The sequence below is a fragment of the Falco cherrug genome, chromosome 4, assembly GCF_023634085.1.
Source record: "Falco cherrug isolate bFalChe1 chromosome 4, bFalChe1.pri, whole genome shotgun sequence".
NCBI lineage: Eukaryota > Metazoa > Chordata > Aves > Falconiformes > Falconidae > Falco > Falco cherrug.
Window position 1 is genome coordinate 48,078,882 of NC_073700.1, and position 12,384 is coordinate 48,091,265.

The following is a 12,384-nucleotide window of genomic DNA, read 5'->3' on the forward strand; positions in this document are numbered from 1 at the left end:
GAGTTTTTGGCTGAAACGTGCCAACGGGAAAAAATATAACCCAATAAACAGAGAGGTAAACTCCCTTTTGCCCCCCGTTTGCCCTTCCATGGTGGAGTGAGGGAGCTTTCCCTGCTGGGGGGCTGTGCCAGCCCCCAGTACCACTAACCTGGTCCCCTGCCAGCTCAAATGCAGCACTCCAGCACAGCCAGCTCCGGTGACAGCCAGTGATTTCCCTCCCATCCCCCAGGATGCAGCAGTGGGAGCCATGTGATGACTACAGAGTCTTGGTGGCTGTTAATTTTGACTAATGGAAACCTCGATTAACTCCTAGAAGGAGCCGGCCGGGTGGCTCATGATGTGCGTGGCGGGTGCAGGAGGAGGCAGCGTTTGGTCCTGCAGAGGTCGGGCCGTTGGGGAGCTCAGCGAGTGCCCCTGGGCACTGCACTGATGCTGTAAGGGTGCCAGGGAGCTAGTCCTCGCTTGGCGGGGTACCAACCCCAGGGCATGGCTGGAGGGCAGCCCAGACACCCCCAAATGGCTCTGCATCAGAGCCAGCCAAACCAAGGGGGCTGGGGACAGCACCGTCCTCAGCGCTCACCCCCCTGGGGTGGATGCTGCCCGAGCTGAGCCCTGTGCCAGGAGCCTCTCTCCTGGGTGCCAGAGGCTGCTGGGGCCCACGGGGGGTTGTTCCCCCCCGTGGATGTGCCACTGGGAGGCTTTGCAGGGACCCAAACACAAGTGGAGAGTGACACCACATGGCTGGAGGCAGCAAGGCCCTGGGCGCCCCAGGGCCACCACCCCAGCTGTCTTCTCCTCCAGCTGGAAGGGCAGGAGGGGCCCCTCGACATCCACAGGTCCCCAGCCTGGGGCCACCCCCTCCCAGGGACTCGCCGGGGTGGGACCCTGCACCGCCTGGCCTGGAGGTCCCATCTGGCTGGGTCCCCCATCAGCACCCCAAAATGCAGCGTCCCCACCCCATGTCACTCAGGCAGGACTCCAGGGTGCAGACGGAGGGGCATAGCCCACAGCCCCTGCTCCTGGGCATTGGGGAGCACAGGATCAGGTCGCTGCCACACCGCACACAGCGTATGTGACCTCCGCCGCGTGGAGCCGGCGTCGTTGCCCTTACAGAGCCCGTTTCCTCCAGCTCACTCTGCCCTGACCCCGATGCTTCTGTGTCTGCGGTTTTGATCTGCTGCAGAGCACGGACCCCTGAGGGAAGACATCTCACCCCTGTATTTACCTACAAAGCACCGGACGGACGTACCTGCCCTGCAAACACAGCCTGAGCCCATGACTAATCCTAGTTACTTTTAATAAATATTTGGTACCTACAATGAAAGTTTCTTTGGCCAAGCACCTGCTGTTCCGAGCTGTCCCCAGCAGAAAAGCCATCAGGCGAAAGGTTTTAATTCAAGCAGGAAGGAGAGGGACCTTTCTCCCCTCTGACTGCCGGGGCTTCGAGCAGAGGGGAGATGGGGGGAGCCAGCGCTTGGCTCCTCACCCACCCACCTTCAGCACCGCCTAAGTGAGCCCTTTCACCATGTCTGGGTCAAGTGTCCCTTCTGTCAGTGAATTTGGGTGAAGGTGACAAACTCTTCAGAAGGATGATTCCCCCCATCCCTGTTTTAAGGTCTGGGGCTCAGTTTTGCAACAAACACCAGCGCCAGGAGCTTTGCACCCCACCAGCCCCCAAACCCAGCACACCTATTTCCCAGCCCTGAGGAGGATAAAGCCAATTATCCCTCACTCGCCCCCCCCCAAGCTGCATTTCTCCTGCTGCCACCTGGCACGATGCTCGTGGTGGGGCTCAGCCCACCCGGGGTCCCCTTTGCGAGTCCATCGCTGCTGCAGGTCCTTTGCCAGGGGCAGGGGTGTCTGTGCAGCGCCCAGGTCCCAACACCTGCCCGTGCTCACGGAGCTGCTCGCTGCCTGGCGTGGAAGTGCGTGTGCTCCGGGTGCTGCATGCCCACCTTCCGGGCTCGCCCATCCCCACTGCTCGGCTCGTGGCCCTGCTGCAGCTGGCAGCAGAGCGTCTAGCCCACAGCCGTTGATTTATTCCCTCGGCAGCTCGGCAGGTGAGGCCAGTACTGCCCAGCTCGTTTTCTCAGGGGGTTCTGTTGGCCCTACTAATCCAGGAAGGTGCTCCAGGCACCAGGATACATCGGGAGAGGAATCCCTGCCAGCAGATGCGCCCCGATTCCTCCTCCCACTGTGATACTCATCTCCAAAGTGGGGTTTGCTGCTGCTGCCCAGCCTGGCAGGATTGCAGAGCCATCTGTGTCCTCAAGGACCACCAGACCGTGCTGTGGTGGGGGTGGTGCAGTGATGCTGTGGGGTTGGGGGTCCATCGAGCGGAAAAGCCTAAGGAATTGCCTCATGCTGAGATCCCTGCTCGACCCAAAAGCAGCAAGGAGTGGGAAATTTCAGGCTTTAAATCCAGCTCTGGGTGCAGCTGCCCGCAGCGGCCGCACATCCCACCCCCAGGCTGCCTGGAGCTCAGGGTGGCGGGGGAGATGGTGCTGGGCTGTGGGGTGAGGGCAGGCAGGGAGCCGGGCACGGCCACTGCAAATGCTTCCTCCAACCCACCTGGCTTTGCCAACAACCCCAAAACACACATTTCTATAGCACTGGGCCCCTCAGGGGTCCTCCAGGGGCTGGTCACATATGGAAGCCAGCACTGCAGTCACTCTGCACCAGAGTGACCGGGCAGCATGTGTCCCTTCCCAAAGCACTGGCCACAGCTCTGTAGCAGCAGCGCAGGCAGCTGCGTGGCCTGTCCGAGGTGGCAGATCCCACCCTTGCTCAAGGAGCTGATCTGGCAGCTGCCCCTGCAGTGATTTTCTTCCCATTTCTTGTTCCGGTTCATGGCCCCACATGCCGCTGCATGTCCTGCCGTATGCCTGCGCAGGGGCCAGGCCAGCGGCCACCCCCCACGCCACCCAGCCTCTGCGCTGGCCTGTGCAGGCTGCCGAGCCCTTGTCACTGCTCCGGGTGGGTGCAGGACAGTGGGAGGCATCTGGCAGCACCAGCGTGTCCACCACCAGCAGAACTGGCCGAGACATGGGCTGGGGGGTGCTTGGGCACTGCTGAGGACAGCGCAGCTGTCCTGATGCAGACGGGCAGAAGGGGTGATGAGAGGTGCTGACACAGCAGTTTTTTTGCCAGGCTCTGCCTGTTTCACCTCCTCTGTGCGGCAGAGGTACTGGTGGCTGCTGGAAGGGTCCAAGGTCACCTCTCCATCCCTGAACAAGTGCAGGGGTTCATGCCAGAGCCGTTCCCGGTGGGATCCCGCGCTCCATGCCACCAGAGAGCTGGGGGCGGCTGCTCCGCTGCCTCCTCACTCCCTCCCCACTAGGAAATTGCTCCTGATGAAATTCAGCCCACATTTCCCTTCACTCAGCTGTGTCGTGCAAAACGCGCTTCCCACCCCCGTTTCCCGTTTCCCTCTGCCTCCCTCTACCTCCCTCGCCCTCCCTCTGCGCACGCCTCCTGCCTGCCTTTATCTGAGAGTGGCATCAAATCCCTCCCGGCAGCTCCAAGCTCATTTTCAAATATCATTAGAGCTGCTTTGCAGGCAATTAGGATTCCAGGCACTGTGGTGCCGTGGCCGGCAAACACACCATTTGCACTTGCTAGACAGAAACTGTCCCCGGTGCCTCCTCTGCCCCGTGCTTCCGTGACCCTGGCATCTGTCTTCGCGCTCAGCACCAGTAGACCAGGTTCTCCTCTCCTTAATTCATCAGCTCCAGCCACGGCTGTGTCTGCTCACAGCTCTGGGAGCTGCTGGTTCCCAGTCGGATGTCCCAGGGCTGTTGCAGACAAGTCACGGCAGTCCTGTCCCCAGCCAGTCTGAACAGAATCGCACGAGTGGAGCATGTAGCCTGGTGGCAATAAAACCCCAAAAGTCATGCCCGGTGCCACTGAGGGATGGCCCTTGCCAGGTTCTGGCTCAGGGATGTTGCAGGTACGTGATGCTGAAGCTGGCAGCGCAGGCAGGAGGGAGCTCACTACCCTGGCTGGGGACCTGGGGGGCTGCTGGGGCCAGCGGCCAAGGAGGGGTCCTCCTCACCCATTTCTGATGGCTCACTCCCACGCAACATTTCTGATCCACTGGTCACTCTGCAAGACAACATCTTGGGAGAAAAGTGGCAAGTCGTTGCAAATTGCTCAGGGACACATGCCCAGCCACCGCCAGGCTTCTCCCCTTGTCTGGAAGGAACTAACTAAAAGCACCAAACACAGAAAGGAGACCACCCACCCCCCAGCTGGGGCTCGGTGACCTCATCCCTCCCAGCCCCTCTCCTGCTCTGTGGCCAGTGGGCACTGGCAGGTGACAATGGTGACAACACACTTCTCTGACCCTTTTCTTATTGGAGGCTTTCAAGGTTTTCTTCGCTCTGCTGTGTGCCCTGTCTTGCTCACTCGGGCTGCCCGGAGTGATGCGCCCTTTTCAGTCCCTTCCATGGTTCAGGGTCACGCCAAGTGCCAATCCCTTGTGATTTGCTCCGTCTTTCCTGTCCTCACACGTACCATGTCCAGGACACGATCTCAGACAACGAGGGAAGAAGCTCCCTCAGTCCCCATTCCTTACTGCTCTGCTCAGTCCAGTGCGTGGGGTCCTGCTTTTTTTGGCTGCCTACTTTTGCTCCATGTCCTCTGAGTGGGATGGAAGCCGTTATGTTGAAAGACAAGACAAATCATGCTGGTATGCAGTGATGGTAGAGCTGATTCATAAGCCAGGTGGGTCTACAAGGTCTAATTTGGGATGGAAGATAGCTGACGAATTCTTTCTTGGGAAACTAACTTTTCTTTGATGAGCACATTATTACCTACCAGCAGAATGCCATTGCCCTGCCCAGCCAAGCACTCGGCTTCCGTGGGACAAAGGGGCTGTCATGGTTGGGAAACCTGTTTTAAAGAGGAAGTGTTTTAATATAAACGGCTTAAAATTTGCCAGAAGGATCATCTCCCACCCATGTGTTGGTCTTCAGGGGCATTGGCTGACACCAGTTTGAAGATGGCAGTTTCTCCCCTGGGGAATCCAGCTGTTTCCAGTTGTTGAGCACCTCTTCTGGCCCACGTGTGAAGCGTCGCAGTGCTGGCTGTGTCTCGCCTGCCAGAACAACCCTCATTGCCCACTGCAGGGATGAGGAGCTCCGGCTGTCCCCATGCCAAGCAATGCTTTGGGGCTGAACGTGGCTCCGGGGCTGGAAGCAATTTCTCCAGCGTGACCCTGTGGGAATGGGTTTCATTGCTCCAGGCTGCCTGCAGCCAGGCAGGCAATGACAGCAGCGCGGGCAGCCTTGTCCAGGTGTGGGTGCTTTGGAGGCTGGGGGAGGAGGGCTCTTCTTTGGCTGTTGGTAACTGGGTGCTGGGGTCAGCGCAACCAGGGCTGCTCTCACACAGCTACTGGGGGGGCTGCAGGGTGGGGGGGCTGGCATAGAGCGGGGCTGCGGGAGCACCTTGGGGAGCGTCAGTGCTGGAGGTGAGAGCTGGCGCTGCACCTGGCATCCAGCCAGCATTATTAGTGTCTCACTTCTGCAAGCAACAAATCCACCCACGTCCTCGATGGAAGGAAAAACTGTTTGGAAACAAGACCTCTACCTGGCACACGGATCCAGAGATGCGCACACCGCCCCCCCCTTCCCCATGCCTCCCTGCCTGCAGCACCCAGCTCCCTGCACACTGCACTGCAGCAGCAGCAGGAGAGGGGCAGCTGTGCCTAAGGGACCTCAGTTCCACCATGACCATCCCCAGCACCCTGTCCCCTGTCCCTGCTCGTCATGCCAGTGACAGCTCTCTGCACCTTGCAGCACTTAATATGCAAGAAGGGGCGAAGATCGCTGCACCCTGCCTCATGCAATGAATTATTAATCCAGCATTAGACAGGTTGGACTGTTAAATCTTCCCCACCAGCCATCCCTGGCTGTCCCCCAGCGTGCAGGGACACCGGGCCCGGGTTGTCCATGTCCTGCTGGGGGAACTGGCCAGAGACCAAGTGACCCAGGCCAAGCGTGGTGCTGGCTGTCTGGAGACTGTGTCCCTTCCCCTGCTCCGCCACTAAGTCATGGGGAATTTAAGGTTGCTCTCACCCCTTGCCCTGTGCCAGTCTTCACTGCTCTGCCCCAGGGTGAATCCTGGAGGAAATCTTGGGATCCTGCTGCCACGTTCTGGGGCTTCTAGGGAAGACCTGAGCACAGGGTGGGGTGCTGTGAGAGGAGGGGGTGCTCCCAGGGGCACAGCAGCGCATGGATGCTCGGTGCTGCTCAGGGAGCCATTGCAGCGCCCAGGGCTGTTGCACAGAGCAGGGAGCACATCGGCTCCCTGACGCCTGCTCCCAGCACGGGGGCAGTTGTGTGGGGCAAGTGCCGATGCCGGGGCTGCTCAGGGTGACTCAGCATGGGAGGCCTGCTCAGGTCCTGTGGGGCAGCGGTCTCCTCGCCCTGCAGCACCTGTGGGCAAGCCCTGGGGGCAGACCATGCTGGCACCCTGTCTCACCTGCATTTTCTGCCACTGAGCATTCAAGCATCCCATGGAGGAAGGGAGAAGGAAGGGCAGCTCGAGGCTGCAAGCTGGCATGGATCGCTCCACCTCCCCTCTCCAGCCACCCTGTGCCCCCCATGTGGCTCTTGCCCTCCTGTCACTCCTCAATTGCGTCCCTGCTGCTGGCGAGCTCTTCGCTGGCAGCTGCCATCAGCACCAGCTGCCCTGCCAGTGCTGCCAAGCCAGCCTCCTTGGCAGGGGGATAATTAGGGCTGCAGGCGAAGGGGAACTATTGCAGACTTTTGCATTTTCCCAAGCAGTCATCTCTGTTACTGTCTTCTAAGCAGATTAAATTTGGGTCCCAGGCAGGGCAGTCCCATGCCCAGCTCACCAGGCTGCTGGGAGGCAGAAGGGGGTTTCTCTGAACATGGAAAGCAGAAAGAAATTCTTTACACTGAGTGTGGTGAAGCACTGGCACAGGGTGCCCAGAGAAGCTGTGGATGCCCCATCCCTGAAACATTCAAGGCCAGGTTGGACGGGGCTCTGGGCAACCTGGTCCAGTTGAAGATGCTCCTGCTTGGGGTGGTGGGGTGGGGTTGTCTAGATGGCCTTTAAAGGTCCCTTCCCCGCCCAAACCATTCTACAATTCGTGAGAACCTGATCCTTTGCTCAGAAAGACCCATGTGCACAGATGTTGATGCTGGAGCTGCATATCAGAGGCCACCGCATCCCCCTGGGGGGGCTGCAAAGGGATGTGCTTTGTGGGGAGCAGCATCTCTGCTCAGATTACGAGCATGGGGGACACATCCACATCAGCTGATGGCTGGTGTCGCTGAGGCGAGCTGTCCGTGCTGCACCTCATGGGGCCAGGACCACCACCAGGCTCTGCTCCCCCCCAGTGGTCCCCGTGGGCAGCATCACCACACTCAGCCCTGACCTTTCCCACAACGATCTCATGGAAGCTTCAGCTGGTCAAGCCCCTGCATTTGCTGCAAGCCCCCGGAACGTCCCTCATCAGTACAAAGGAGAGGAAGGGAGCAGGATGAAGCAGGAGCAGAGGTGCTCTACAGCTTAAGCAAACACCCAAGGAAGCGTTGTCTCATTGCTATCCACGTCTGACAAAACCTACTAAAGTAACAGGAGTAACAATAATCCATCATACCGCTGCTGTCATTAATCCCTGGTAATTGTTTCTATAATTAAAAGCCCCATTGTGTCTTGTCTTTCTAATGATTTATCAGCTAGGGAGCACTCTTGCATGAATGATGCATGGCTGTTGGGAGCACATCTGCCTCTGGGATGCTTACCTTTTAAAGAAATGCACGGTGCCTGCTGCAGCGCAGCAGTGTTCCCTCACTGTCCCCTTCCCTCCTGTGCATCGCAGGCTATTCAACCCCTCGATGCCATCCCCATCCTGAAGACACCCCTTAGCTGCCTGGGAATCAGGAACCAGATTGTTTTGATCCTTTGGGCAAAGCTCCTGGCCTCTGATCTGCAAGTGAGCTACAGCCGAGGACAAAACTAGCTCATGAGCTAGAACAGCAAAAGAGAAGCCACCTGCTTCCCCAGAAGTGCGGGAGGGCTGGGTCTCATGTCGCAGATCATGCTCCTGCCTCTGATGTGAGCTGCAATGAAGACTTAAAACAAGGTGGGAGGACCTATTTTTTGCTGGTGATAAACCAGGCGGTCTTCAGATTCCTTCTCTGTTAGAGACCCTGGAACCGCTGAGGAGACTGACTGGAACGTGCAGTGGAAGATGCAATCCAGGGTGGTTCCTTGGCTGCACAGAGCTGTTCTGGGCATGAAGTTTCCTTGGCTGTAGGCTCCTCCTGAGAAAGCATTCTTGGTGATAAAGCCAGGAACTGCTAAGAAGGCTGGAAGAATCACTGAGGCCCCAGCAGACAGCCCACCTCCTCCATGCTCTGCAAGAACGCCAGCCTGGCTAGCTTCCCAGAGCCCCTGGAAGCACTGACAGTGGCGAGCAGGGCACAGCCAGCCAGGATGAGATGAGGACAGCAGCAGGTCCTCTGGGGACAAAGCAGCAACCTGCAACCTTGCCTGCCTCTTCATATTGCAGAGCTGCAGGCACCATGCCCAGATCCCCCCTCCCTGGGGGAGCTGGGATATGGGGACAGGTCGGGAAGATGAGTCACCCACTGCAGGCAGAGAAGCACCCACAGCTACCAGGGAGGTCCCTGGGGAGAGGGGGGTGACCTACCTCAGAGCAAGGAGGGGCCGGGCGGTGACCTACCCCCCAGCTCTGTTCTGCCCTGAACTGAAGCTGCAGGTGCCTCTTTCCCATCAGACAGATCCAGGGCACTCTTGCCACGAAACCCAGCCCAACCCTCGGCCCCTTTGGGTGCTCCTGCACCCCGTACCTGGAACCAGCCCTAGAGCACCGGCACATCGTGTGTTAGCACCAGCAGACCAGCTCCCTGGCAAGGACCTCATCCTTCCTTACCTCTGTGGGGCTGGGGTTGGGGTTGTCCTTAGCTCTCAGCCTTCCCTTTTTCTAAGCTGATATCTTGCAGCATCTTAAATGAAATATGAATAAATACAGTGAGTTTTGGAGAGTGCACGGATGAAGCTAATCGGACCTGAAAATTACTCTCCTTTCTTGTGTGAGTCACACAACTAATGTATGTGCATATTAATGCTTGCAGCATGCTCTCCTTCCCATCTTTGTTTTGAAGAGCTTGCACTGGGGGTTTAGCTAGAAAGACGCACACCACCGCTCATTTCACAGCTCAGCTGAACATGGCCCGTAGTGTGTGGGGGTCTGGCCCACCGGATCTCACAGTTTTTCTGTTACTTTGCTTGCAGTGTGACACACAATAAGTCTCCAGGTCTCAGCTCGCCATCTCCCAGCTGGACATCAGCCCAGTCATGGCAACCAGTACAGCACTGGTTTCTCCACACCACCCAACTGTGACCAACAGCTTGGCTCCGGTTCAGGAGACTGCAACAAGGGCAACAGCACAAATATTGGCTCAAGGCCTTTGGAGAGCTTCAACATTCCGAGTACACACGAGCCAAAAATATCTGGCCTGGAAACCATGTACCTCGTGATGGCTCCATTTCCAGCGGTGCGGGTGATGGCCAGGAGCACTCCGGCACTGGTGTGCTCATCTGCTCCCAGGTACGCCCCTGGGTGCAGTTCTCCTCGTGACAAGGGCCTGTGTGCCCAGGTCAGGGATAAACCACTGCTTAGTTGGTCCAAGGCATCCCTGGACTCTCAGATCCAGATGGATGCCAGGAGTGGTGGTCAGCCCTGCTGACAAGCCCCCACCGGCAACCACAACCCCCCGAAGGGCAGCTTGAGGCAGCCTGGCTGGGTCTCACCACACGCATCCCTGAACCAGGCAGAGCCCACCACCAGCTCTGCCCCTGCACCCGCGTGCCTCTGGGACCACGCTGCGTCCTCGGAAAAGGCACAGATTAATTCCCCAGACAGCCAGGACCAGAAGCCTTACTCTGCAGCAGCGATGCCCAGCGCTTGGTGTGGTGACAGACACGGGACAGCCGTCTGTCTCTGCCACCAGATGCAATGCCAGCTGTAAACCCGCCGTTTTGGGGGCGGCCACAGCGCTTCGACCCTGGCTGCCTGCGCCGCAGCGGAGAGCCTGATCCTCAGCGCAGGCCCCTGGCTCTGCCTGCAGCTCCTACCGAGCTCCCCAGGGACTCATCAGTGTCTCCCTCGTTCCTGTCGCAGCGGGAAGATAAAGCTGGGATTATCGCAGCAGGCTGCCAGCTGCAGGCAGGAACCTCGCGTGGATGATGGCACTGAGCAGGCACCTGCCCACGCCGTGAGGGTCCGCGTCTCCTGCGGAGGTGGTGGGCAGGAGCACAGCCAGAGGGACCCCCTGAACTACCCCTCTGCCTCGGGAAAGCAGCTGCCATGAGGGGCCCTGATGCTTTTCAGGAACTGCAGTACCAGCCGTCCGCTCCTCCTGCTGGCAGGGATACTGGTTTTGCTGGGGCAAAGCTGGGACTGTGCCAGGCACAGCACCACAGCCCAGCATTGCCAGGGGCTCTCAAGCTCCTGCTTCGCTTTCCAGGCGGCGGGGGTCCCTCAGAGAACAGCTGGGCTGGAAAAGGCAGGGGATCAGGGTCAGGTGGTGCTCGGTGCCTGCCCCTCGCTGCTGGAGCACTAGTTCTGGGGAGACCAGGAGACTGAAGGGGAAAGAGGAGCCTGATGGGAAGAGAAATGCTGTGGTTTTGTCTTTTCCTGAAATAGAGGAAAAGATTTTGTAACTAAAATTATGACCCATAAAGATGATTTTGCTGGAAATTAATGTTTTGAGTCCCTGGCAGCTGTATGCACATGATAGGAGAGAAATGCCTCCTGTAATTTAAAAAATTACACTTAACGTTTAACCTCATTATTTCCAGAGTGCTGGGGCAGAGGCATTGGAGCCGATCACGTTTCCCCCTCCACAGCCCCCACGCACGCCAGGGACATGGCACTCACCCCGAAGGGACAAATGAACAATTTTCCTCTGTTCCTTGTAGAAAAATGCAAAATGCTCCTTCCAGCCCTGGAACGAGGTTGGAATAGGGGTTCTGACCCTCTCAATTACCAGATTTGAACTGCTGACGGCGATGGCATTTCTTACAGCACTGTGCCACGGGATGTGATGGCCGCTCTGCCCGTCAGCCCCTTTATCAATGGCTCACCCCTCTGCTGAGCACAGCCCAGCAAATCCATTTCTCAATCCTAATTAGGCTCCATCCAGGGCACGGAGCCAGCAGCCCGAGGAGGAGAGGATGCTAATGAGGGATGCCAGCCCTGGGGAGTGCCTGCCACCCCCTTTCCCTGCCTGTCCCAGCTGCGGGGCTGTTCCCGTACCACCCTGACCCCCCACGCTCCCAAAGACAGGCCTAAGGTAACCTGCCCATGGCTCCTAATTGGATTTGCTCATGCTAATTATGATCATTTTTGCCTCAATTAAGCCATTTGTTTCCCACACAACTCCCTTGTCATAGGTCTAGCAGGGAGCCCTTTGCAGACTGCTTGGTCCACACATCCTCTGGGGACATTGACTATCAGGATTGCCTTGGCTTACCCCTTTGGGCTCCCTCAAGGGCCATGCTTGTCTCTTCATCCTCCTACCATGGCATTAACCCCTCTATTTCTCTCCCTCCCCCCATTCCCCTCTTTCCCATCCTCCTCTCTCACAGCACCCGACTTGCTCTATAGTGGTCTTTGCCGAGGAGACGCATCTCTACCTGACCAGAGCTCACCAACCTGCTGTACCAGGCTGCTTCTTGCATCATCCAGCCCCAAACCCAGCTGGGCTGCAGCCACCCTGCCCAGGCTGGGGAACATCCCTGTGCTCCACCTCCCCACACTGGGGGGAAAAAAATAGGCAAAAAGCCACAGACCAGGACAGGGAACAACAGGGACTATGGGAAGGAAGGGGAGGGATATCCAAAAGTGCTTAGTAGATTCCTGCATTTTGGCAGAATAGACTCTCCCATCCCTCTCGCCCTGCTTGCAATCCTCCCCCCCCCAGATGTAACAAGGTGCCAAGCCTTCAAAAAGCATCAGGTTCTGTAAAAACACCTCCCAGGGAACAGGCTGGCTGCAGCAACGCTTCTCTGCCCACACAGCCTTTCAGCTACAGACCTGTATTCCTGGGATAGACGAGCCTTATCCTGCCGCAACTAGAAGCCCATGTGCAAGCAGGTATTGCAGGCAGCTCACTCACAGCCCTGCAGAACCCCTTAACCCCAGCAGCAGGGACACCCACCAGGCCACCAGCAGCCCCTGCCACATTCAGGCACCTCCCAGGTGATCAGTCACTGCTCTCCAGGCTGAGCCTTTGCACACTAGCAGCGGCAAGACCATCAGCTTCCTCCTTTTTCAGCCTGCCTCCCCAACAATGCAAACATGCACCACCTACTCACTTGGGC